General features: G+C 38.9%; 1 pseudogene; it reads left to right on the top strand.

Annotated features, from left to right (window-relative positions):
• Positions 1-25,261, top strand: part of LOC127235933 (sodium- and chloride-dependent transporter XTRP3A-like) — a 205,519-nt pseudogene that overhangs the window by 64,214 nt on the left and 116,044 nt on the right.

Genomic DNA, 25,261 nt, shown 5'->3' with positions numbered 1-25,261 from the left:
CCACAGCACTTTGCCTCACAGCTGAGCAGAAGAATCAGGGTGTTCTTTCTCAGCTGAGCTCAGACCTTGCAGCATCTGCTCTGTCCCAACCTAGACCAAGCATGATACAAAAGATCTAAGGGCAATGTCTGTACCCTTGAATATTAAAGCAGTCCTTTCCTCTCCAGGCCTCTTATAGTTGTGAAAATAAGTAGAGTCTGGACATTATTCTCCTCTGAAGTTTTACTTACTGGTCAGTGTTATTTCTCCTGATAGGTTAAGCTAAAGCTAGATCACATGTCCAGCCATCCTTCCCACAAGAAAAAGAAGGAAGCCACTTTGTGAGGACTCTAGAAAGCCCATAAGAAACACGGACCACTGGCGGGGTAGGGGGGGAAGTCCAGAGCTTTCCCCAAATGTCTTCTAAGTGCCCAGTGTTATGGACCGGGATCAGACCTCCACCATGCCCCTGAATTTCTTTCACATCACTGGCAAAAAGACTCTTATCCATTTTCATCTCAACTGGTTTGACATATTAGATATTTGGGTAAATTCACTAACCCCCCTAAATGTGTAAGAAGCCATGGTAAACATATATCCCACTTTCTCAGTGTCCTTCTGACAGTCTTAGAAGTTCATGAAGTATGGTGCCATGCCAAGGAAGAAATGGAAGACTGAGATTAATTCAAGCATATCAAGATATGGGTCACTAGCTGGGTTTCTCAGAGGTGGATCCAACCTAAAAGAAGATTGATAAAACAAAACCAACCTTGTGAAAAGTTTTGTTTCGTTTTGTTTTTGCCTATGAATCTGGCAAAATCCCTTACAGTTTTATGCCCATGATACATTGTTTTTAAATTTTATTTATTAACATAATATCCGTGCATGCTTATGAAGGGCCTGATGCTTTGATACAAGTATGAAACACATAGCAGCTAGACCAATGCCACTAACATTTCCTTCTCCTCATACATGAATTATATATACATTTTTTTACTCTTCTAGTTATTTTTATGTATCATGGATTCTTGTAGATTAGAGTTACCTACAGTGCTGGGCGAAGAAGCAATGATTTCTGCTTCTAATTCCTGTATTTTGGTGACTCTTGTCTAACCTCTGTCTTCCCTCGCTGCCTTTCCCATCTTCTTGGAGGTTCATTTACCACTTTCTACAAATGAGTGCAAAAAATGCATTATTTGTCTATGATTTGTTTTATTTACCATGATGCCTGAACTTGTCTATACCTTTACATGTGACAAGATTTCATTCTTTTTATGGCTAAGTAGTATTCCTTTGTGGATACATACCATGTGATTTCTATATGTTCACTTTCCATGGATGGTTTTATATCCTAGATTTTTTTAAAGGAATATCACAGTAAAAATGAGAGTGCTGCTATATCCTTGACACATGGCTTTTAAGATCCCTTTGCAATAATATCTAATTGTGGTTTTTATTTGTATTCCCTTGAAGATTAATGATGCTGACTTTTTGTTCATATATTTGCTGGCTATTTGTGTCTTAACTTTTTAGATGTATTTATTTTAGTTGACACATATGAGTATTTTGCTTGCATGTGTATGTGTATGCCACATGTATGTCTGACGCTCACAGGGATAAGAAGAGGGCTATGACAGTGGTTATGAGTTGCCACGTGGGTGCTGGAAACTGAACCCAGGTCCTCTGCAGGAACAGCAGGCGCTCTTAACCACTGAGCCAGCCCTGAAGTCCCCTCATGTCTTTTTAAATAAATGTCTATGTAGCCCATTTCTTTGCCCATTTTTTAAGGTGGACTCTTTGCTCTCCAGTTGTTTGAGCTCTGAATAAAAAGAATTAAGGGAATGAGAGGTATTGGCAATAAAACTGTGAAAATATTAATGAAAGATGTCAAGATGACTCCAGGAAAGGAAAGATATTCTATGGAGCATAAGATGTCCTAGTTAATTTTCTGTTCCTGTGAAGAGACACTATGTTCTATGTACTCTGTACTCTGTACTATGTACTATGTACTCTGTACTATGCTTATCAAAAAGAAGAATTTAATTGAGACTTTGCTTACAGTTTCTTTGAGTCTATGATTGTGGCAGGAAGTGTGGCAGCAGGCAGGCAGGAAGAATGCCTGCTTATATCTAATCCACAGGCAAGAGGCAGAGGGAGGGGAAGGGTGAATGGAGAAGGAGGAGGAGGTAGGAGATGGGAGAAGAAAGAGAGAGATTGGGTTCAACCTGGGCTCCCTCAGTGGCATACACACTCCCTTCAACAAGGCCACTTCTCCTAACCTTCTAAAATAGTTCTACCCACTGTGAACAAAGGGCTCAAATATATGAGCCTGTGGGGGCCATTCTCATTCAAACCATCACAGAGTTGGTATTATTATTATTATTATTATTATTATTATTATTATTATTAAAGTGTACATACTACCCAAGACAGTTTACAGATTCAGGTCAATCCTTACCAATAATAATATTCATAGAATCAGAAAAAAAATCTTAAAATCTACATGACACTATTGAATAAAAGAACGAAACTGAAGTCGTATTAATACCTGATTTTAAGTCTGTCTACAATGTGTCTGGTATTGGCTTGAGAAAAGACAAGGAGACAAGTAGAACATAGTAGAGTACCTGGAAAACCACATATTTCTGTCAAAGACACCAAGAGAATACATTGGAAAGCCATCAAATCAATTGCTGATGCTAGATCCACATCTCACATGCTGTACAAATGTCCAAAGTATGAAAAGTCTAAGGCGAAACACTTGAAGACTTAGATTTTTGTGTACCTATGTTTTGGGATAAGACCCGAAAACTTGCAACAAAGTAAAAACCAGTAGGATTACATCAAAGAAAGAACTTTCTGTGCAATAAAAAAAATAGTCAATATCATGAAGAAAATATTTAGGAACTCACACACACATTCACAGAGTAAGGGGGAGACTTAAATAAATAATATTGTTTTGTTAGCAGTTTTACTAAGTAATGACAATTTTAAAATAGTAAATACATAAAAACCAAATTTAATTATGGCATTTTAATACATAAGTATCATTGCTCCTTATTCCTATTCACCCTCTCTCTATCCTCCCTCTTTACCCCTTCTTTCTGGTATAATTTAGAGGGAAAATACATGTTTGAGGTGTAAGAATAGAGGAATTACTATACAAGTGCAAAAAGAATAGTCATAAAAAGCTGCTCAAGTACGATGATTGTGGTTGATACATTGTTTATGAACTAATAAAGCAATGAAGATCAGAGAAGCAAAGCATCTAGGCTACCAGAGAGCTCGGTCCTGTACCAGGGCTGGAGAGATATTATCCATACCAAGCTGGAGACTAATTGCCAAGACTAAATCCTTAATGCCCTGCTCCTATCTTATATATTAGTGCTGGGGTTTAAAGCTGTGAGCTCTATTTCTCTTTTAGACTGATTCACTTCTCATGTAGCCCTGGATGGCCTTGTAAATCTAACATTAAGTATTTTTGGTTTTTATGTTTTCTTACTCTCTGTTGTTGACTGTGGCCTTCTCTTGTGGCTCACCTTTTAGTTAAACTCTGTAGGGATATGGAAGAGTGTTATCTCTTGCTCCATCTTTGTTCCAGGGGATTGGGTTTTGATTTAGGAACATGCTTTATCTCATTCACCTAACTCTGTCAGATAATTTCCTTTGTGAATGTCTTTGCATATCTTCTGTTACATTGCTATTGTAAATAGTGTCTTTCTCCTTATTTCTACCGTTGTTTATGTTGGTGGCAGAAGAAACAAACATTTTTTTTTATGTTAGTCTTGTACCTTGAAATCTTGATGCATTTCATAATGAATTCTCACAACTACAGATTGCTTCTGTTTACTCTATAAACTATCCTATAACCTGCGGATATGATTTAGCACATTTCTTTTCAGTGTCTGTATTTCAACCCTTTTTTATTGTGGTTTCACTATTATTACTGATTTTATTGGAGTCTCAGGCACAATTGTTTTCCTGTACTTTGAACACAGTGAAATTCCAAGTGTTAGGTGAACACTCTGACTACTTCTTAGATTTACTATAAAGGCTTTTTTAGACTGCTTTTAGAGAATACTTTCAAGGCCAGGATAAAGGTTCCATGGCCTTTGCTTAATTGTTATGTTAGGGAGTAGTTGGTTTGTTTTTTTTGTTTGTTTGTTTGTTTTGTTTTGTTTTGTTTTGTTTTCTGGGGTTTACCATTGTCCACGGAGAGATACAACACTTTCCTCCTTTTGCTTGTTGTTCTAGTTAGAGTAATAATTGCTATGACAAAAGGCCATGACCCAAAGCAAGTTGGGGAGGAAAGGGTTTATTTGGCTTACACCTCCATCAGGAATTCAACATAGATTCCTGTAGATAAGAACTGATGTAGAGGCCACGGAGGGTTGCTGCATACTGGCTTGCTCATGGCATGATCAGCTTACGTTCTTTAAGAACTCAGCACCACCAGGCCAATGATGGCACCAACCACAATGGGCTGCTCCCCTCCCCATCACTAATTAAGAAAATGCCCTGCAACTTATGGAAGCATCTTCTCAGTTGTGGTCCCCTCCTTTCAGATAACTCTAGTTTGTGTTAAGTTGACATAAAACTAACCAGCACCATTGTAAAGCTCTGAGGCCTGCCTACAGGATCTATAACCTGACCCTCCATTCCTGCACAACACAGACACGAAGACGCTGACACCCAGGCTTCGAGATCTAGATCCCACTTGGGCATCTATGGCTCCTGTTCTAAGCTTTGGCATCCATTCAGTTCCCTTCTTTTGGTTCTGACACTTAGTTTTTCCTCGCTTTTTTTTTTTGAGATTGGCTTTATGTCCAAGATGTTATAATTACTGATTTTATTTTATTTTATAGTTTTAGAATTATTTCTTTCCCCTGCTCCTGCCATTCTCTCTCTCTCTCTCTCTCTCTCTCTCTCTCTTTATCTCTCTCTCTCTCTCTTATTTCCTTTCCTTTCTACTATATATTCTCTACTGTTTGAAATTTGGACTTTCATATCTCCTTCCAGGTGTGTGCCAGACCTGGTTCCCCTCTTCCATTTTAAACATTATCGTCATGCAGTTCAGGCCCTTTGAGCCTATAACTTTCTAAATACCGCAAACTTAGGATACACAAGGCCCTGAGATCAGTCTCTGGCTCCAGGGATGGACACACACACACACACACACACACACACACAATTTTATTTGTAAATACTCCTTCTTGCATTCCAGCTATCTTTGGGAGAGAGGAACTGGCTTTAAAATACCTTCCTGTGGGGCTAAAGAGATGGTTCAGCAGTTAGAAAAGCTTGGTGTTCTTCCAGAAGACCGGAGTTTAGTTCCCAACACTCACATCAAGTACTTCAAAGTCAACTCCAGAGAATCTGATGTTTCCTTCTGGCCTTGTGGGTACCTGCACAGACATGGTACAAAAACATGTACATATACATATACATGTACATATACATATAACTAAATAAATCTTCTTTTAAAATATTGTTCTATAAGGCAAGTTTGTTTATCTGGGGGGTGGAGAAGGATGTCTGCTCAAGACAGTGTTTCTCTGTGTAACAGCCCTGGCTGTCCTAAAATTTGTTTTGTAGACCAGGCTAGCCTTGAACTCACATAGATCTTACCGTCTCTGCCTCCTGAGTTCTGGGATTAAAGGTTTCAGCCATCATGCCTGGAAAGGGCAAGTTCTAAGGATTGTAAATTTTGTTAGATTTTGCTTCCATATAAACATATGTTTTTGGCCCCATTTGTTTTCTTTCTTTCATTCTGTATTTCTTATTTTTTATTTGTCTGCTTGTTTACTTGCTTGCTTCTTTTTGAGGCAGGCTTTTTCTGTGTAGCCTAGACTCTCCTGGAACTTCCTCTGTAGACCAGGCTGGCCTCAAACAGAGATCTGCCTGCCTCTGCTTCCTGATTGCTGGTATTAAAGGCATATTCTATCACTGCCTGTCAATGTATAACAGTCTTTTTAAACATTGTTTTATGTGTATTTTGTCTACATGAACCATGTGCATTCCCAGTGCCCATAGAAGTCGGAAAATGCTGTCAGATCTCTGGAATCAGAGTTAGTCACTCTGTAAGCCACTGTGGGTACTGGGAATTGAACCCAGGTCATTTGGCAGAGCAGACAATGAATGCTCTTTTCTCCTTGAAAATCTTCATTTAGATTTATGTTAATCTTTTCCCTCCTATTCCACAGGTCTTATAACTTTTTGATTGCATATTACACTATCCATGTCATCATTTCTTTGGGTTATCTTCTATGTTGTTAAAAGGTAATCTGAGGTAGTTTAATGAGAATGTCCCCATAAACTCACATGTTTAAATACTTGTTCCCTAGCTGGTAGAACTGTTTAGGAAGGATTAAGAGGTGTGGCCTTGTTGGAAGAGGTGTGTCTGTCTGCCTGCCTTCCTGCCTGGCTGCTGCCTGCCTGCCTACCTGCTGCCTGCATGCCTGCCTGCCTGCCTGCCTGCTGCCTGCTGCTATGCTTTCCTCATGATGATCATGGATTCTAACCTTCTGCAGCCCCAAATTAAACACTTTCTTTTTAATAAGAGGAAGACAAATGTTGGTACTAAGGGGTGGGGCATTGCTGTGACAGGAAGCTAGCCATGCTGCTTTTGGAAGGAATATGGAAAACCTGGGGAAATTGGATTAGGAAAGCTGTTGACTGCTATAAGCAGGGCTGAATGGACATCATAGTAAGAGCTTGGAGACAACAGTGCTAAGATCATTGAGGGTTATGGATGCTTAGCTCAAGAAACTTCAGAGGGCAACAAAATTAGTGACAGTGTTAGAAACCATTCTTGTGGTGCTTGGGGAAAAAAATGAGGATGCTTTCTGCCTGAGGGCAAATTGAAATAGTTGGACTAATTTTATAGGCAGAGGATATTTCAAAACAGCCTAATATTAACTCTGTTGCATGGTTATTAGTAATCACATTCATGCAGAGCTACCATAAAAAATAATAAGCAGGGCAAAAAGAAACACAAAATGTATAGTTTGAGGAGGGGAAAAAGCACCAAGAAATTTGATGTCTGTACTGAAAGAGATAAGGAGAGGCCTAGTGTGAAATGGAATAAAGGGAGTGTTGTCTTTTGGTGAAGACCCCACCATCTAACCCGAAAACTTGCATAAAGGAAATGCCTTTTGTATTTCTATAAAGCTGCAATGGGGGAAAATGTTGTTGAAGTAACTAACACAAAGACATGGAAATGAAAACCAAAGTAGGCAGGGCAGCCAGAACATTGACCATCATTGCTGCATTTTCTCAAACAACTATGATGGCCTTGTGAAATTTAGCATTATACTCCCTAGCTCCCTCTTACTCTCCACTGCTCTTTTACCACCTTCCAACACGTGCCACAAGATATCAGTGAGAGTTTAACTTCAACAAGGTGTTTTGTCTCTCAGGAAGACAAAATTCTTGAATGATAGATATCCAAGTAACATCACCTCAGTGGGTACAGTATTATCTCTGAGGAATGTGAATGAACCATTTCAGTATATATTGGACTTGTTTTTAGGGGACCAGAGTTGTTGTTAGTCATCAACATCCTCATGATACTTGTGGCTCCTGCTGCCTTCCTTTTACAAATTAATGCCTCTCCTCTCCTCTCATGAGGGTAAATCAAGGCAAAGTCTAACTTGGATTTGGTTTGCTTTGGAAGAGTGGGATTATATTCCTCTTTGGTGAACCTGGGCAATTCAGTGGGGACTAAGAGATTCTGCATTCACTGAAAAGTCTACCAAGTATTGATGACGGCTTTTCATAAGCATACAGCTCGAGCCAATTTGCCTAAACTCAATATCCTATATATCCTCACCTGGGTCATCACAGTGCCATTGCTAGCTGATTTCGGTTGGATACAAAGAAACGTATCACTTAGAGTCAGAGAGTTCTGCTCCCTTGTCTTTTTATTTTATTTTATTTCATTTTATTGTTATTTTGATTGTTAGGCCAAATGGATTCTGTGCATCATTGCAGACTGTCCTGGAACTCAGTCTTGGGACCAGACTGTCTTCAAGCACACAGAAAATAGCTTGGCTCTGCTACACAAGGGCTGGGATTATTGATGTGTGACACAACCCCACAGATTTTATTGTATTATTGTTACTGGGGAAGGGGTATGGTGGGAATGCTTTATCAGTTCTATCTTTAGATCCTTCAGGATTGATTTCATACAAAGTGTTCTGACCACAGTTTCCCTTCTTCCCAAAGCTCCTTCTCCTCAGCCAAATCCAACTGGTGTTAGGGTTATGCTTCTAGTTCACTCTCTTTCACACATTGCTGTGTTAATGCAACAGCTGTAATTACTTTTCTCCATGGATCCTGGAATTATCAGTTTTTAGATTATGCATGTGGTTTAGCCATGCACATGATTAAAATCAGTGAAATCTGAGTACCACCTGCCAGTGCAAAAGAACTTTTACGAGGATTTCAACTTATAGGCAGAGTATGTCAAGAAAGGGCAAGTTCTCTGTCACTGGGTCTATAGCCTTTACAATTGGTGATACATAACCAAAGCATTACACAGGATGAAGCCAACTTTCAAATAAGGTAGCCAATCATTCTGTTGTACTGATAGTCATATTAATAGAGGAAATTAGAGAAAGATAGAGTGATAAATTTAGGGAAATGGCTTCACTTCCAGCAGAAGTCAAATATATGAAACTTAAAAACAAAAACCCAGAAAGGGCCTGGTAATTGTCTTAGTAGTTGAAAGACTTTCTGTCTTTTTTTTTCAGCATTTCTCTGTATACCCATTTCTTTTCTAGAACTCAGACTGTAGTCCTGGTGAGCTGACAAATCTCTGCTTTCAGATTTTTGAGAACAGAGGCTTGATTCATCATCTGTGGCTAAAAGTTGGAATTTTGTTATTTATTTTTGAGTACATGAGACCTGAGAACTATACTAGCAGAACCATACTCAGGAAACAGTTGGTGTTCTGCCTTAGGGAATGTGTGAAATTTTTGTCTTGATGTTGTTGTTTTTGTTTTTGTTTTTTGGTTTGTTTTTTGTATTAACTGTCTCCATATTTACATTTCCTCCACTGTCTCTCCCTTCCTTCCTTCTTCCTTTCATTTATTTTGGAAACTGGTTTTGTCTTTGTACCTTGAGAGCTGTCTTGAAACTCATTTTGTAGGCCAGGCAGAAGTGAAAGTCAGAAATCAATCTGTCTCTCTGCCTCTGCCTCTGCCTCTGCCTCTGCTTCTTCCTCAGAACCACTGTGTACCAATCTCTGCTGGAATACTCATATATGCATGTGCCATGCTTTCCAGTTAAACATTGGTTGAGGAGGGAAAGCCTACATGGCTGATAGGAATTCAGTTATTTTCAGGTTTATGAGGAAAAATAAACTTTGTTTTGTTTACTTTATATTTTCACTTGTGGTTTTTTTTTTTCTTTTTCTCTTCTTTTTAAAGACAGCTAGTGTCCCTTTATCTGTGCTCCTCTACATGGTGCTCTCTTCTTTCTGAGAACAGATATGAAAGCATTGAGCTACTTCAAATTAGTTTACCTCTACTAATGTTGTTGTTCTCACTATACAGCAGAGATTGGCCAAGCCATTCATGAAAGTCCAGCCCTGTCAAAGAACAAATGGGACCTTTCTTGCTGCAAGGCTTAACAAAGCTTGGCCCTAATTCTCTTCTACTTGTAATTATGGATACATTGTGAATTTTAAAATCATTGAAATCCTGTTAGTCCTCTTGTCCCTCTCTAGATTTTCACTGAACTATTGTCATTTGTTTATTTTTGGCTTTATCTTTGAGTGTGTGTGTGTGTATGTGTGTGTGTGTGTGTGTGTGTGTGTGTGTGTGTGATCATCTCATCTGCCTCGCTACCAACGGGCCTACTCAGTTTGAGCATGAATATGTTCAGATTTGTAGTTAGATTTAGTGCAAAAAGATAGTTTTCAATTTTTCAAGACATGATTTTTCTGTGTTGCTTTGACTTTCCCAGGACTCAGTCTGTAGACCAGGCTGGCCATGAACTCATAGATCCTCCTGCCACCAGAGTGGTTACATTACAGGCATGTGGGGATATTTCCTTCTCCATACTGGGTTTTCTTCTTTCTTCCTTGCTTTCTTTCTTCTACCACATCAACTTCTTCTTTTAATTCTTCTTCTACCTCTTCTACTTCTTTTTGTTCTTTATCTTTCTCGTCATCTTCTACTCTTTTACTACTTCTTCTTCTAAGTTTCTTTTGCTCTTTCATCATGAGGCTTCACTATGCAGCTTTTACTGACCTGAGGCTTCATTGAACTCAAACCCACACAGCTTCCTGAGTGCTGTTGATAAAAGTTCTCATGGCTACTGCCCAGGAATTTCGCCTTTCAAATCTTGCTATCTAGGAATTTAATTTTTCAATTACTTACGCCTTTGTCTTTATGTCTGCGCTCTCCTGGGAATCCAGATCCTCCGACCTCCCTACACAATCAAAAAATAACTAGAGTTAAAATAAATAACCTGGCCTTCAAATAGGAGTAAATCAAAAATAAATGAAGAAGATCGAAGGGAACTTGGCCTGGGGATCAGATGAAACTTCATGGATTGCTGGAAAGCTGAACTAGTCTAGAGGTGTATGCTAACAAAGAACAAACAAGTAGTGCTGATTATTTGAACTTAGGTTAGTATTTGAAGAAACACAGATTCTGATTCCAACGTGAGTCTTTCTTTAACACCTTTCTTTATTTCATAAGTAAAATCAGAGACCTGGTTGGCATGGAGCTTGTATTGCCAGTCCCACAAGCAAACAGGCTTTGTATGCATTCTGCCTCCACACCCCATCCTATTGTCTCCTGCTGTATCATACATATGCCCAGTCTACTACAAATTTACACACACAGACACATGCATGCACATACACACACACACACACACACACACACACACACACATACACACACACACACACATTCACAAACACACACACACACATATTAAAGAATAGGGCCCAGGAGCATAGACTATCTATAAATTGCAGAGGTCACTTGGTGGCATGTAGTGCCCTCTTCTGGTGAAAGGGCATACCTGCAGACAGAATACTCGTGCATAAAATCAATACAGAAGCATTTCATTTATACTTTTTATTACTATTATCATCATTATTATCATTCTGATTATTTTTGAGACAATCATTCAGTCTTTTCTTAGGAGACTGTCCTTGAACACTCTCTGTAATAAAGCAGGCTTGGAATTCAAACAGATCAATTTATGTTGGCCTCCCTAGTGTTGATGGGATTGAAGGCCAATGTCAGGAACAGAACATAGTGTGTTCTCCTTTTTTCCCTTTTCTTTGTCTGTAAACTCACATTTCTTCTCTCTTATATTCTTTTTCTTTCCCTTCCCTCTCCATAGGAATCTAAACCTGGGCGGTGTTTTCCTTTTCATATAAGAATGTGCTTTCTCAATATAAGAGCTTCCTACAATTCTTCAAGTGAAAATTGGTTTTACTTTGTCACTAGGATACACGAAGAACAAAAAGACCTTGAAAAGTACATCATATGATTGTGTCCATCTTGGTATCTTGTTGAGGTAACTAAAGCAAAGACGTGGAAATGAAAACCAAAGTAGGCAGGGCAGCAGGCATGTGGCCCATCATTTTTGGATTCTCTCAAACATCTGTGCTGGCCTTAATGAATTTTAGCATTGTACTCCCTTGCTCTCTCTTACTCTCCATGGCTCCTATACCCCCTTCCAACACGTGCCACAAGATATCTGTGATAGTTGATCTTCCAGAAAATTAATGCCTGTCCTCTCCTCTCTTGAGGGTAAACCAATGGACAGTGCAATTTGGATATGGTTTGCTTTGGAATTGTGGGATTATATTCCTGTTTTCTGAACCTTGGCCATTCGGGGAGGACTGAGAGATGCTGCATTCAATGGATAGTCTACAAAGTATTGATGATGGCTTTTCATAAGCATACAGCTGGAGCCCACTTTGCCTAAACTCAATACCCTATATATCCTCACCTGGGTCATCACAGGGTCATTGCTAGCTGATTGCGGTTGGATATAAAGAAAAGAATCACTTAGAGTCAGAGAGTTCTGCTCCCTTGTCTTTTTATTTTATTTCATTTTACCGTTGATTTTCATTGTTTGGCAAAATGTATACCATGCATCTTTGCAGACTATCCTGGAAATCACTTTTGAGACCAGAATGGCTTCAAGCACACAGAAAATAGCTCAGCTCTGCCTCCCAAGGGCTGAGAATAATGAAGTGTGACACAACCCCACAGTTTTTATTTAATTTTTGTTTTTGGGGAAGGGGGGTATGGTGGGAATGCTTTATCAGTTCTTTCTTTGGATCCTTCAGGATTGATTTCATACAAAGTGTTCTGACCACAGTTTCCCTTCTTCCCACAGCTCCTTCTCCTCAGCCAAACCAACTGGTGTTAGGGTTATGCTTCTAGTTCTCTCTTTTTCACACATTGGTCTGTTAGTGCCTCAGGTGTAATTACTTTTCTCCATGGATCCTGGAATTATCAGTTTTTAGATTATGCATGTGGTTTAGCCATGCACATGATTAAAATCAGTGAAATCTGAGTACCACTTGCCAGTGCAAAAGAACTTTTACGAGGATTTCAACTTATAGGCAGAGTATGTCAAGAAAGGGCAAGCTCTCTGTCACTGGGTTTATATCCTTTACAATTGGTGGTACATAAACAAAGCATTACACAGGATCAAGCCAACTTTCAAATAAGGTAGCCAATCATTCTGTTGTACTGATAGTCATATTAATAGAGGAAATTAGAGAAAGATAGAGTGATAAATTTAGGGACATGGCTTCATTTCCAGCAGAAGTCAAATATATGAAACTTAAAAAAATAAAAACAAACAAACCAGAAAGGGCCTGGGAGATGTCTTAGTAGTTGAAAGACTTTCTGTCTTTTTTTTTTCAGCATTTCTCTGTATACCCATTTCTTTTCTAGACTCAGGCTGAAGGTCTGGTGAGCTTACAAATCTCCACTTTCAGTTTTTTGAGAATAGAGGCTTGATTCATCATCTGTGGCTAAAAGTTGGAATTTTGTTATTTATTTTTGAGTACATGAGACCTGAGAACTATACTAGCAGAACCGTACTCAGGAAACAGTTGGTGTTCTGCCTTAGGGAATGTGTGAAATTTATGTCTTGATGTTTGTTGTTTTTGTTTTTGTTTTTTGGTTTGTTTTTTGTATTAACTGTCTCCATATTTACATTTCCTCCACTGTCTCTCCCTTCCTTCCTTCTTCCTTTCATTTATTTTGAAACTGGTTTTGTCTTTGTACCTTGAGAGCTGTCTTGAAACTCATTTTGTAGGCCAGGCAGAAGTGAAAGTCAGAAATCAACCTGTCTCTCTGCTTCTGCCTCTGCCTCCACCTCAGAAACACTGTGTACCAATCTCCACTGGAATACTCATATATGCATGTGCCATGCTTTCCAGTTAAACATTGGTTGAGGAGGGAAAGCCTACATGGCTGATAGGAATTCAGTTATTTTCAGGTTTTTGTGAAAAATTAAAGTTTGTTTTGTTTGCTTTTTATTTTCATTTTTTTTTTTTTTTATTTTTTAAAGACAGGTCGTGTCCCTTTATCTGTGCTCCACTACATGGTGCAGGTCTTCTTTCTGAGAACAGATATGAAAGCATTGGGCTACTTCAAATTAGTTTACCTCTACTAATGTTGTTGTTCTCAATATACAGCATAGATTGGCCAAGCCATGGATGAAAGTCCAGCCCTGTCAATGAGCAAAGGGGACCTTTCTTGCTGCAGGGCTTAACAAAGCTTGGCCCTAATTCTCTTCTACTTGTAATTATGGATACATTGTGAATTTTAAAATCATTGAAATCCTGTTAGTCCTCTTGTCCCTCTCTAGATTTTCACTGAAATATTGCCATCATTTGTTTAATTTTGGCTTTATCATTGAGTGTGTGTGTGTGTGTGTGTGTGTGTGTGTGTGTGTGTGTGTGCATCTCGTCTGCCACCCTTCCAACGGGCCTACTCAGTTTGAGCATGAATATGTTCAGATTTATAGTTAGATTAGTGCAAAAAGAGAGTTTTCAATTTTTCAAGACATGATTTTTCTGTGTTGCTTTGACTCTCCCAGGACTCAGTCTGTAGACCAGGCTGGCCATGAATTCATATGTCCTCGTGCCAAAAGAATGGTTACATTACAGGCATGTGGGGATATTTCCTGCTACATACTGGGTTTTCTTTCTTCCTTTCTTCCTTGCTTTCTTTCTTCTACCACTTCAATGTCTTCCTTTCCTTCTTCTTCTCCCTCTTCTACTTCTTTTTGTTCTTTATCTTTCTCGTCATCTTCTTCTCTTTTACTTCTTCTTCTAAGTTTCTTTTGCTCTTTCATCATGATTCTTCACTATACAGCTTTTACTGACCTGAGGCTCCATTGAACATAAACCCACACAGCTTCCTGAGTGCTGTTGATAAAAGCTCTCATTGCCACTGCCCAGTAATTTCGCCTTTCATGTCTTGCTATCTAGCAATTTAATTTTTCAATTACTTACCCCTTCGTCTTTATGTCTGCGCACTCCTGGAAATCCAGATCCTCCGACCTCCCTACACAATCAAAAATAACTAGAGTTAAAATAATTAACCTGGCCTTCAAATAGGTGTAAATAAAAAATAAATGAAGAAGATCGAAGCGAACTTGGCCTGGGGATCAGATGAATCTTCATGAATTGCTGGAAAGCTGAACTATTCTAGTAGTGTAAGCTTACACAGAACAAACAAGTAGTGGTGCTTGTTTGAACTTGTGTTAGTATGTGAAGAAACACAGATTCTGATTCCAAAGTGAGTCTTTCTTTGTCCACCTTTCTTTATTTCATAAGTAACATCAGAGACCTGGTTGGCATTAAGCTTGTATTGCCAGTGCCACAAGCAAACAGGCTTTGTATACATTCTGCCTCCACACCCCATCCCATTGTCTGCTGCTGTATCATACAAGTGCCCAGTCTTCTACAATTCACACACACACACAGACAGACGCATGCACACACACACACACACACATTCACAGACACACACACACACACACATCTTAAAGAATAGGGCCCAGGAGCATAGATTATCTATAAATTGCAGAGGTCACTTGGTGGCATGTAGTGCCCTCTTCTGGTGAAATGGCAAACCTGCAGACAAAATACTCCTGCATAAAATCAATACAGAAGCATTTCATTTATACTTATTATTACTATTATCATCATTATTATCATTCTGATTATTTTTGAGACAATCATTCAGTCTTTTCTTAGGAGACTGTCCTTGAACACTCTCTGTAATAAAGCAGTCTTGGAATTCAAACAGATCAATTTATGTTTGCCTCCCTAGTGTTGATGGGATTGAAGGCCAATGTCAGGAACAGAACATAGTGTGTTCTCCTTTTTTCCCTTTTCCTTTGTCTGTAAACTCACATTTCTCCTCTCTTAGTTTCTTTTTCTTTGCCTTCACTCTCCATAGGAATCTAAACCTGGGCGATGTTTTCCTTTTCATATAAGGCTGTGCTTTCTCAAAATAAGAGCTTCCTACAATTCTTCAAATGAAAATTGGTTTTACTTTCTCACTAGGAAACACAAAGTACAAACAGGACCTTGAAAAATACATCATATGATTGTGTCCATCTTGGTATCTTGTTGAGGTAACTAAAGCAAAGACGTGGACATGAAAAGCAAAGTAGCAGGGCAGCCGGCACGTAGCACATCATTTTTGGATTCTCTCAAACATGTGTGCTGGCCTTATGAATTTTAGCATTGTACTCCCTTGTTCTCTGTTACTCTCCATGGCTCCTTTACCTCCTTCCATCACGTGTCACAACATATTTGTGAGAGTTGATCTTCCATAAAGTGTGTTGTCTGTCAGGAAGACAAACATTCTTGAATGATAGATATCCAAGTTACATCATCTCAGTGGGTAAGTTATTTTCGCTGAGGAATATGAATGAACCATTTTAGTATATATTGTACTTGTTTTTAGGCGACCAGAGTTGTTATTCATCAATATCCTCATCATACTTGTGGCTCCTGCTGCTTTCCTTTTACAAATTAATCCCTGTCCTCTCCTCTCGTGAGGGTAAATCAATGGACAGTGTAATTTAGATATGGTTTGCTTTGGAATTGTGGGATTATATTCCTCTTTGCTGAACCTGGGCCATTCGGAGAGGACTGAGAGATGCTGCATTCACTGGAAAGTCTACCAACTATTGATGATGGCTTTTCATAAACATACAGCTGGAGCACACTTTGCCTAAACTCAATACCCTATATATCCTCACCTGGGTCATCACAGGGTCATTGCTAGCTGATTGCGGTTGGATATAAAGAAACGAATCACTTAGAATCAGAGAGTTCTGCTCCTTGTCTTTTTATTTTATTTCATTTTACTGTTAATTTTCATTTTTTGGCAAAATGTATACTATGCATCATTGCAGACTATCCTGGAACTCACTTTTGAGACCAGAATGGCTTCAAGCACACAGAAAATAGCTCAGCTCTGCCTCCCAAGGGCTGAGAATAATGATGTGTGACACAACCCCACAGTTTTTATTTTATTTTTGTTTTTGGGGAAGGGGGTATGGTGGGAATGCTTTATCAGTTCTTTCTTTAGATCCTTCAGGATTGATTTCATACAAAGTGTTCTGACCAGAGTTTCCCTTCTTCCCACAGCTCCTTCTCATCAGCCAAACCAACTGGTGTTAGGGTTATGCTTCTAGTTCTCTCTTTTTCACACATTGGTCTGTTAGTGCCTCAGGTGTAATTACTTTTCTCCATGGATCCTGGAATTATCAGTTTTTAGATTCTGCATGTGGTTTAGCCATGCACATGATTAAAATCAGTGAAATCTGAGTACCACCTGCCAGTGCAAAAGAACTTTTACGAGGATTTCAACTTACAGGCAGAGTATGTCAAGAAAGGGCAATCTCTCTGTCACTGGGTTTATATCCTTTACAATTGGTGGTACATAAACAAAGCATTACACAGGATCAAGCCAACTTTCAAATAAGGTAGCCAATCATTCTGTTGTACTGATAGTCATATTAATAGAGGAAATTAGAGAAAGATAGAGTGATAAATTTAGGGATATGGCTTCATTTCCAGCAGAAGTCAAATATATGAAACTTAAAAAAATAAAAACAAAAACAAAAACAAACAAACCAGAAAGGGCCTGGGAGATGTCTTAGTAGTTGAAAGACTTTCTGTCTTATTTTTTTTCAGCATTTCTCTGTATACCCATTTCTTTTCTACAACACAGGCTGAAGTCCTGGTGAGCTGACAAATCTCCACTTTCAGTTTTTTGAGAATAGAGGCTTGATTCATCATCTGTGGCTAAAAGTTGGAATTTTGTTATTTATTTTTGCGTACATGAGACCTGAGAACTATAGTAGCAGAACAAGACTCAGGAATCAGTTGGTGTTCTTCCTTAGGGACTGTGTGAAATTGTTGTCTTGATGTTTGTTTGTTGTTGTTTTTGATTTTTAGTTTGTTTTTTTGTATTAACTGTCTCCATATTCATATTTCCTCCACTGTCTCTCCCTTCCTTCCTTCTTCCTTTCATTTCTTTTTGAAACTGGTTTTGTCTTTGTACCTTGAGAGCTGTATTGAAACAAATTTTGTAAGCCACGCAGAAGTGAAAGTCAGAAATCAACCTGTCTCTCTGCCTCTGCTTCTGCCTCCACCTCAGAAACACTGTGTACCAATCTCCACTGGAATACTCAGATATGCATGTGCCATGCTTTCCAGTTAAACATTGGTTGAGGAGGGAAAGCCTACATGGCTGTTAGGAATTCAGTTATTTTAAGGTTTATGAGGAAAAATAAACTTTCTTTTGTTTACTTTATATTTTCACTTGTTTTTTTTTTTTTTTTAAGACAGGTCGTGTCCCTTTATCTGTGCTCCTCTACATGGTGCTGGTCTTCTTTCTGAGAACAGATATGAAAGCATTGAGCTACTTCAAATTAGTTTACCTCTACTAATGTTGTTGTTCTCACTATACAGCATAGATTGGCCAAGCCATGCATGAAAGTCCAGCCCTGTCAAAGAGCAAAGGGGACCTTTCTTGCTGCAGGGCTTAACACAGCTTGGCCCTAATTCTCTTGTCCTTGTAATTATGGATACATTGTCAATTTTAAAATCATTGAAATCCTGTTAGTCCTCTTATCACTCTCTGTATTTTTACTGAACTATTGTCATTTGTTTATTTTTGGCTTTATCATTGAGTGTGTGTGTGTGTGTGTGTGTGTGTGTGTGTGTGTGTGCATCTCATCTGCCTACCTACCACGGGCCTACTCAGTTTGAGCATGAATATGTTCAGATTTATAGTTAGATTTAGTGCAAAAAGATAGTTTTCAATTTTTCAAGACATGATTTTTCTGTGTTGCTTTGACTTTCCCAGGACTCAGTCTGTAGACCAGGCTGGCCATGAACTCATAGGTCTTCCTCCCGCCAGAATGGTTACATTACAGACATGTGGGGATATTTCCTGCTTATACTGGGTTTTGTTCTTTCTTCCTTGCTTTCTTTCTTCTGCCATATCAACTTCTTACTTTCTTTCTTCTTCTTCCTCTTCTACTTCTTTTTGTTCTTTAACTTTCTCATCCTCTTCTTCTCTTTTACTTCTTCTTCTTCTTCTAATTTTCTTTTGCTCTTTCATCATGAGGCTTCACTATGCAGCTTTAACTGACCTCTGGCTCCATTGAACTCAAACCCACACAGCTTCCTGAGTGCTGTAGATAAAAAGGTCTCATTGGCCACTGCCCAGTAATATCACTTTTCAAGTCTTGGTATCTAGCAATTTAATTTTTCAATTACCTACCCCTTTGTCTTAATGTCTGCACACTCCTGGAAATCCAGATCCTCCGACCTCCCTACACAATCAAAAATAACTAGAGTTAAAATAATTAACCTGGCCTTCATACAGGTGTAAATCAAAAATAAATGAAGAAGATCGAAGGGAACTTGGCCTGGGGATCAGATGAAACTTCATGAATGGCTGGAAAGCTGAAATAGTCTAGTAGTGTAAGCTTACACAGAACAAACAAGTAGTGGTGCTTGTTTGAACTTGGGTTAGTATGTGAAGAAACACAGATTCTGATTCCAAAGTGAGTCTTTCTTTGTCCACCTTTCTTTATTTCATAAGTAAAATCAGAGGCCTGGTTGGCAAACAGGCTTTGTATGCTTTCTGCCTCCACACCCCATCCCATTGTCTGCTGCTGTATCATACAAGTGCCCAGTCTTCTACCAATTTACACACACAGACACACGCATGCACACAAACACAAACACACACACACACACACACACACACACACACATATATTAAAGAATAGGGCCCAGGAGCATAGAGTATCTATAAATTGCAGAGGTCACTTGGTGGCATGTAGTGCCCTCTTCTGGTGAAAGGGCATACCTGCAGACAGAATACTCTTGCATAAAATCAATACAGAAGCATTTCATTTATACTTTTTATTACTATTATCATCATTATTATCATTCTGATTATTTTTGAGACAATCATTCAGTCTTTTCTTAGGAGACTGTCCTTGAACACTCTCTGTAATAAAGCAGGCTTGGAATTCAAACAGATCAATTTATGTTTGCCTCCCTAGTGTTGATGGGATTGAAGGCCAATGTCAGGAACAGAACATAGTGTGTTCTCCTTTTTTCCCTTTTCCTTTGTCTGTAAACTCACATTTCTTCTCTCTTAGTTTCTTTTTCTTTACCTTCACTCTCCATAGGAATCTAAACCTGGGCGGTGTTTTCCTTTTCATATAAGACTGTGCTTTCTCAGTATAAGAGTTTCCTACAATTCTTCAAGTGAAAATTGGTTTTACTTTGTCACTAGGAAACACAAAGAACAAAAAGGACCTTGAAAAGTGCATCATATGATTTTGTCCATCTTGGTATCTTGTTGAGGTAACTAAAGCAAAGACGTGGAAATGGAAACCAAAGAGGCAGGGCAGCACACACGAGCCCATCATTTTTGGATTCTCTCAAACATCTGTGCTAGCCTTATGAATTTTAGCATTGTACTCCCTTGTTCTCTGTTACTCTCCATGGCTCCTTTACCTCCTTCCAACACGTGCCACAACATATTTGTGAGAGTTGATCTTCCATAAAGTGTGTTGTCTGTCAGGAAGACAAACATTCTTGAATGATAGATATCCAAGTTACATCATTTCAGTGGGTAAGTTATTGTCGCTGAGGTATATGAATGAACCATTTTAGTATATATTGTACTTGTTTTTAGGGGACCAGAGTTGTTATTCATCAATATCCTCATCATACTTGTGGCTCCTGCTGCTTTCCTTTTACAAATTAATCCCTGTCCTCTCCTCTCGTGAGGGTAAATCAATGGACAGTGTAATTTGGATATGGTTTGCTCTGGAATTGTGGGATTATATTCCTCTTTGCTGAACCTGGGCCATTCGGAGAGGACTGAGAGATGCTGCATTCACTGGAAAGTCTACCAACTATTGATGATGGCTTTTCATAAACATACAGCTGGAGCACACTTTGCCTAAACTCAATACCCTATATATCCTCACCTGGGTCATCACAGGGTCATTGCTAGCTGATTGCTGTTGGATATAAAGAAACGAATCACTTAGAATCAGAGAGTTCTGTTCCTTGTCTTTTTATTTTATTTCATTTTACTGTTGATTTTCATTTTTTGGCAAAATGTATACTATGCATCTTTGCAGACTATCCTGGAACTCACTTTTGAGACCAGACTGGCTTCAAGCACACAGAAAATAGCTCAGCTCTGCCTCCCAAGGGCTGAGAATAGTGATGTGTGACACAACCCCACAGTTTTTAATTTATTTTTGTTTTGGGGGAAGGGAGTATGGTGGGAATGCTTTATCAGTTCTTTCTTTAGATCCTTCAGGATTGATTTCATACAAAGTGTTCTGACCAGAGTTTCCCTTCTTCCCACAGCTCCTTCTCATCAGCCAAACCAACTGGTGTTAGGGTTATGCTTCTAGTTCTCTCTTTTTCACACATTGGTCTGCTAGTGCCTCAGGTGTAATTACTTTTCTCCATGGATCCTGGAATTATCAGTTTTTAGATTATGCATGTGGTTTAGCCATGCACATGATTGAAATCAGTGAAATCTGAGTACCACCTGCCAGTGCAAGAGAACTTTTACGAGGATATCAACTTACAGGCAGAGTATGGCAAGAAAGGGCAATCTCTCTGTCACTGGGTTTATATCCTTTACAGTTGGTGGTAAATAAACAAAGCATTACACAGGATCAAGCCAACTTTCAAATAAGGTAGCCAATCATTCTGTTGTACTGATAGTCATATTAATAGAGGAAATTAGAGAAAGATAGAGTGATAAATTTAGGGACATGGCTTCATTTCCAGCAGAAGTCAAATATATGAAACTTAAAAAAATAAAAACAAAAACAAAAACACACAAACCAGAAAGGGCCTGGGAGATGTCTTAATAGTTGAAAGACTTTCTGTCTTATTTTTTTTTTCAGCATTTCTCTGTATACCCATTTCTTTTCTAGAACTCAGGCTGAAGTCCTGGTGAGCTGACAAATCTCCACTTTCAGTTTTTTGAATAGAGGCTTGATTCATCATCTGTGGCTAAAAGTTGGAATTTTGTTATTTATTTTTGCGTACATGAGACCTGAGAACTATAGTAGCAGAACCATACTCAGGATTCAGTTGGTGTTCTGCCTTAGGGACTCTGTGAAATTTTTGTCTTGATGTTTGTTTGTTTTTGTTTTTGTTTTTTAGTTTGTTGTTTTGTATTAACTGTCTCCATATTTACATTTCCTCCACTGTCTCTCCCTTCCTTCCTTCTTCCTTTCATTTCTTTTTGAAACTGGTTTTGTCTTTGTACCTTGAGAGCTGTCTTGAAACTCATTGTGTAAGCCAGGCAGTAGTGAAAGTCAGAAATCAACCTGTCTCTCTGCCTCTGCCTCTGCCTCCACCTCAGAAACACTGTGTACCAATCTCCACTGGAATACTCAGATATGCACGTGCCATGCTTTCCAGGTAAACATTGTTTGAGTAGGGAAAGCCTACATGGCTGATAGGAATTCAGTTATTTTCAGGTTTTTGAGGAAGATTAAAGTTTGTTTTGTTTGCTTTTTATTTTCATTTGTTTTTTATTTTTTAAAGACAGGTCGTGTCCCTTTATCTGTGCTCTACTACATGGTGCAGGTCTTCTTTCTGAGAACAGATATGAAAGGATTGAGCTACTTCAAATTAGTTTACCTCTACTAATGTTGTTGTTCTCACTATACTGCATAGATTGGCCAAGCCATGGATGAAAGTCCAGCTCCGTCAAAGAGCAAAGGGGACCTTTCTTGCTGCAGGGCTTAACAAAGCTTGGCCCTAATTCTCTTCTACTTGTAATTATGGATACATTGTGAATTTTAAAATCATTGAAATCCTGTTAGTCCTCTTGTCCCTCTCTAGATTTTCACTGAACTATTGTCATTTGTTTATTTTTGGCTTTATCATTGAGTGTGTCTGTGTGTGTGTGTGTGTGTGTGTGTGTGTGTGTGTGGGAGAGAGAGAGAGAGAGAGAGAGAGAGAGAGAGAGAGAGAGAGAGAAGGAGAGAGAGTGTGTGTGTGTGTGTGCATCTCGTCTGCCACCCTTCCAATAGGCCTACTCAGTTTGAGCATGAATATGTTCAGATTTATAGTTAGATTTAGTGCAAAAAGATAGTTTTCAATTTTTCAAGACATGATTTTTCTGTGTTGCTTTGACTCTCCCAGGACTCAGTCTGTAGACCAGGCTGGCCATTTACTCATTGGTCCTCCTGCCACCAGAGTGGTTACATTACAGGCATGTGGGGATATTTTCTGCTCCATACTGGGTTTTCTTCTTTTTTCCTTGCTTTCTTTCTTCTACCACATCAACTTCTTCTTTTCCTTTTTCTTCTCCCTCTTGTACTTCTTTTTGTTCTTTATCTTTCTCGTCATCTTCTTCTCTTTTACTTCTTCTTCTTCTTCTAATTTTCTTTTGCTCTTTCATCATGAGTCTTCACTATGCAGCTTTTACTGACCTGAGGCTCCATTGAACTCAAACCCACACAGCTTCCTGAATGCTGTTGATAAAAGCTCTCATTGCCACTGCCCAGTAATTTCGCCTTTCAAGTCTTGCTATCTAGCAATTTAATTTTTCAATTACTTACCCCTTTTTCTTTATGTCTGCGCACTCCTGGAAATCCAGATCCTCTGACCTCCCTACACAATCAAAAATAACTAGAGTTAAAATAATTAACCTGGCCTTCATACAGGTGTAAATCAAAAATAAATGAAGAAGATCGAAGGGAACTTGGCCTGGGGATCAGATGAAACTTCATGAATGGCTGGAAAGCTGAAATAGTCTAGTAGTGTAAGCTTACACAGAACAAACAAGTAGTGGTGCTTGTTTGAACTTGGGTTAGTATGTGAAGAAACACAGATTCTGATTCCAAAGTGAGTCTTTCTTTGTCCACCTTTCTTTATTTCATAAGTAACATCAGAGACCTGGTAGGCATGGAGCTTGTATTGCTAGTCCCACAAGCAAACAGGCTTTGTATGCTTTCTGCCTCCACACCCCATCCCATTGTCTGCTGCTGTATCATACAAGTGCCCAGTCTCCTACCAATTTACACACACACACAGACAGACGCATGCACACACACACACACACACACATTCACAAACACACACACACACACACACATATTAAAGAATAGGGCCCATGAGCATAGAGTATCTATAAATTGCAGAGGTCACCTGGTGGCATGTAGTGCCCTCTTCTGGTGAAATGGCATACCTGCAGACAAAATACTCTTGCATAAAATCAATACAGAAGCATTTCATTTATACTTATTATTACTATTATCATCATTATTATTATTCTTGTCATTTGAGACAAACATTTAGTCTTTTCTTAGTAGACTGTCCTTGAACACTCTCTGTAATAAAGCAGGGTTGGAATTCAAACAGATCAATTTATGTTGGCCTCCCTAGTATGATGGGTTTGAAGGCCAATGTGAGGAACTGATCATAGTGTATTCTCCTTTTTTCCCTTTTCCTTTGTCTGTAAACTCACATTTCTTCTCTCTTAGTTTCTTTTTCTTTACCTTCACTCTCCATAGGAATCTAAACCTGGGCGGTGTTTTCCTTTTCATATAAGGCTGTGCTTTCTCAAAATAAGAGCTTCCTACAATTCTTCAAGTGAAAATTGGTTTTACTTTCTCACTAGGAAACACAAAGAACAAACAGGACCTTGAAAAATACATCATATGATTGTGTCCATCTTGGTATCTTGTTGAGGTAACTAAAGCAAAGTCGTGAAAATGAAAAGCAAAGTAGCATGGCAGCCGGCACGTAGCACATCATATTTGGATTCTCTCAAACATGTGTACTGGCCTTATGAATTTTAGCATTGTACTCCCTTGTTCTCTGTTACTCTCCATGGCTCCTTTACCTCCTTCCAACACGTGCCACAACATATTTGTGGGTGTTGATCTTCCAGAAAGTGTGTTTTCTGTCAGGAAGACAAACATTCTTGAATGATAGATATCCAAGTTACATCATCTCAGTGGGTATGGTATTGTCGCTGAGGAATATGAATGAACCATTTTAGTATATATTGTACTTGTTTTTAGGGGACTAGAGTTGTTATTCATCAACATCCTCATCATACTTGTGGCTCCTGCTGCCTTCTTTTACAAATTAATACCTCTCCTCTCCTCTCGTGAGGGTAAATCAATGGACAGTGTAATTTGTATATGGTTTGCATTGGAATTGTGGGATTATATTCCTCTTTGCTGAACCTGGGCCATTCGGAGAGGACTGAGAGATGCTGCATTCACTGGAAAGTCTACCAACTATTGATGATGGCTTTTCATAAGCATACAGCTGGAGCCCACTTTGCCTAAACTCAATACCCTATATATCCTCACCTGGGTCATCACAGGGTCATTGCTAGCTGACTGCGGTTGGATATAAAGAAACGAATCACTTAGAATCAGAGAGTTCTGTTCCTTGTCTTTTTATTTTATTTCATTTTACTGTTGATTTTCATTGTTTGGCAAAATGTGTACTATGTATCTTTGCAGACTGTCCTGGAACTCATTTTTGAGACCAGACTGGCTTCAAGCACACAGAAAATAGCTCAACTCTACCTCCCAAGGGCTGAGAATAGTGATGTGTGACACAACCCCACAGTTTTTAATTTATTTTTGTTTTGGGGGAAGGGGGTATGGTGGGAATGCTTTATCACTTCTTTCTTTAGATCTTTCAGGATTGATTTCATACAAAGTG

Source organism: Phodopus roborovskii, unplaced genomic scaffold (assembly GCF_943737965.1).
Source record: "Phodopus roborovskii unplaced genomic scaffold, PHOROB, whole genome shotgun sequence".
In the NCBI taxonomy this organism is placed as follows: domain Eukaryota; kingdom Metazoa; phylum Chordata; class Mammalia; order Rodentia; family Cricetidae; genus Phodopus; species Phodopus roborovskii.
The sequence above is the reverse complement of the archived record's forward strand: the minus strand, read 5'-3'. Positions and strand labels throughout refer to the sequence as shown.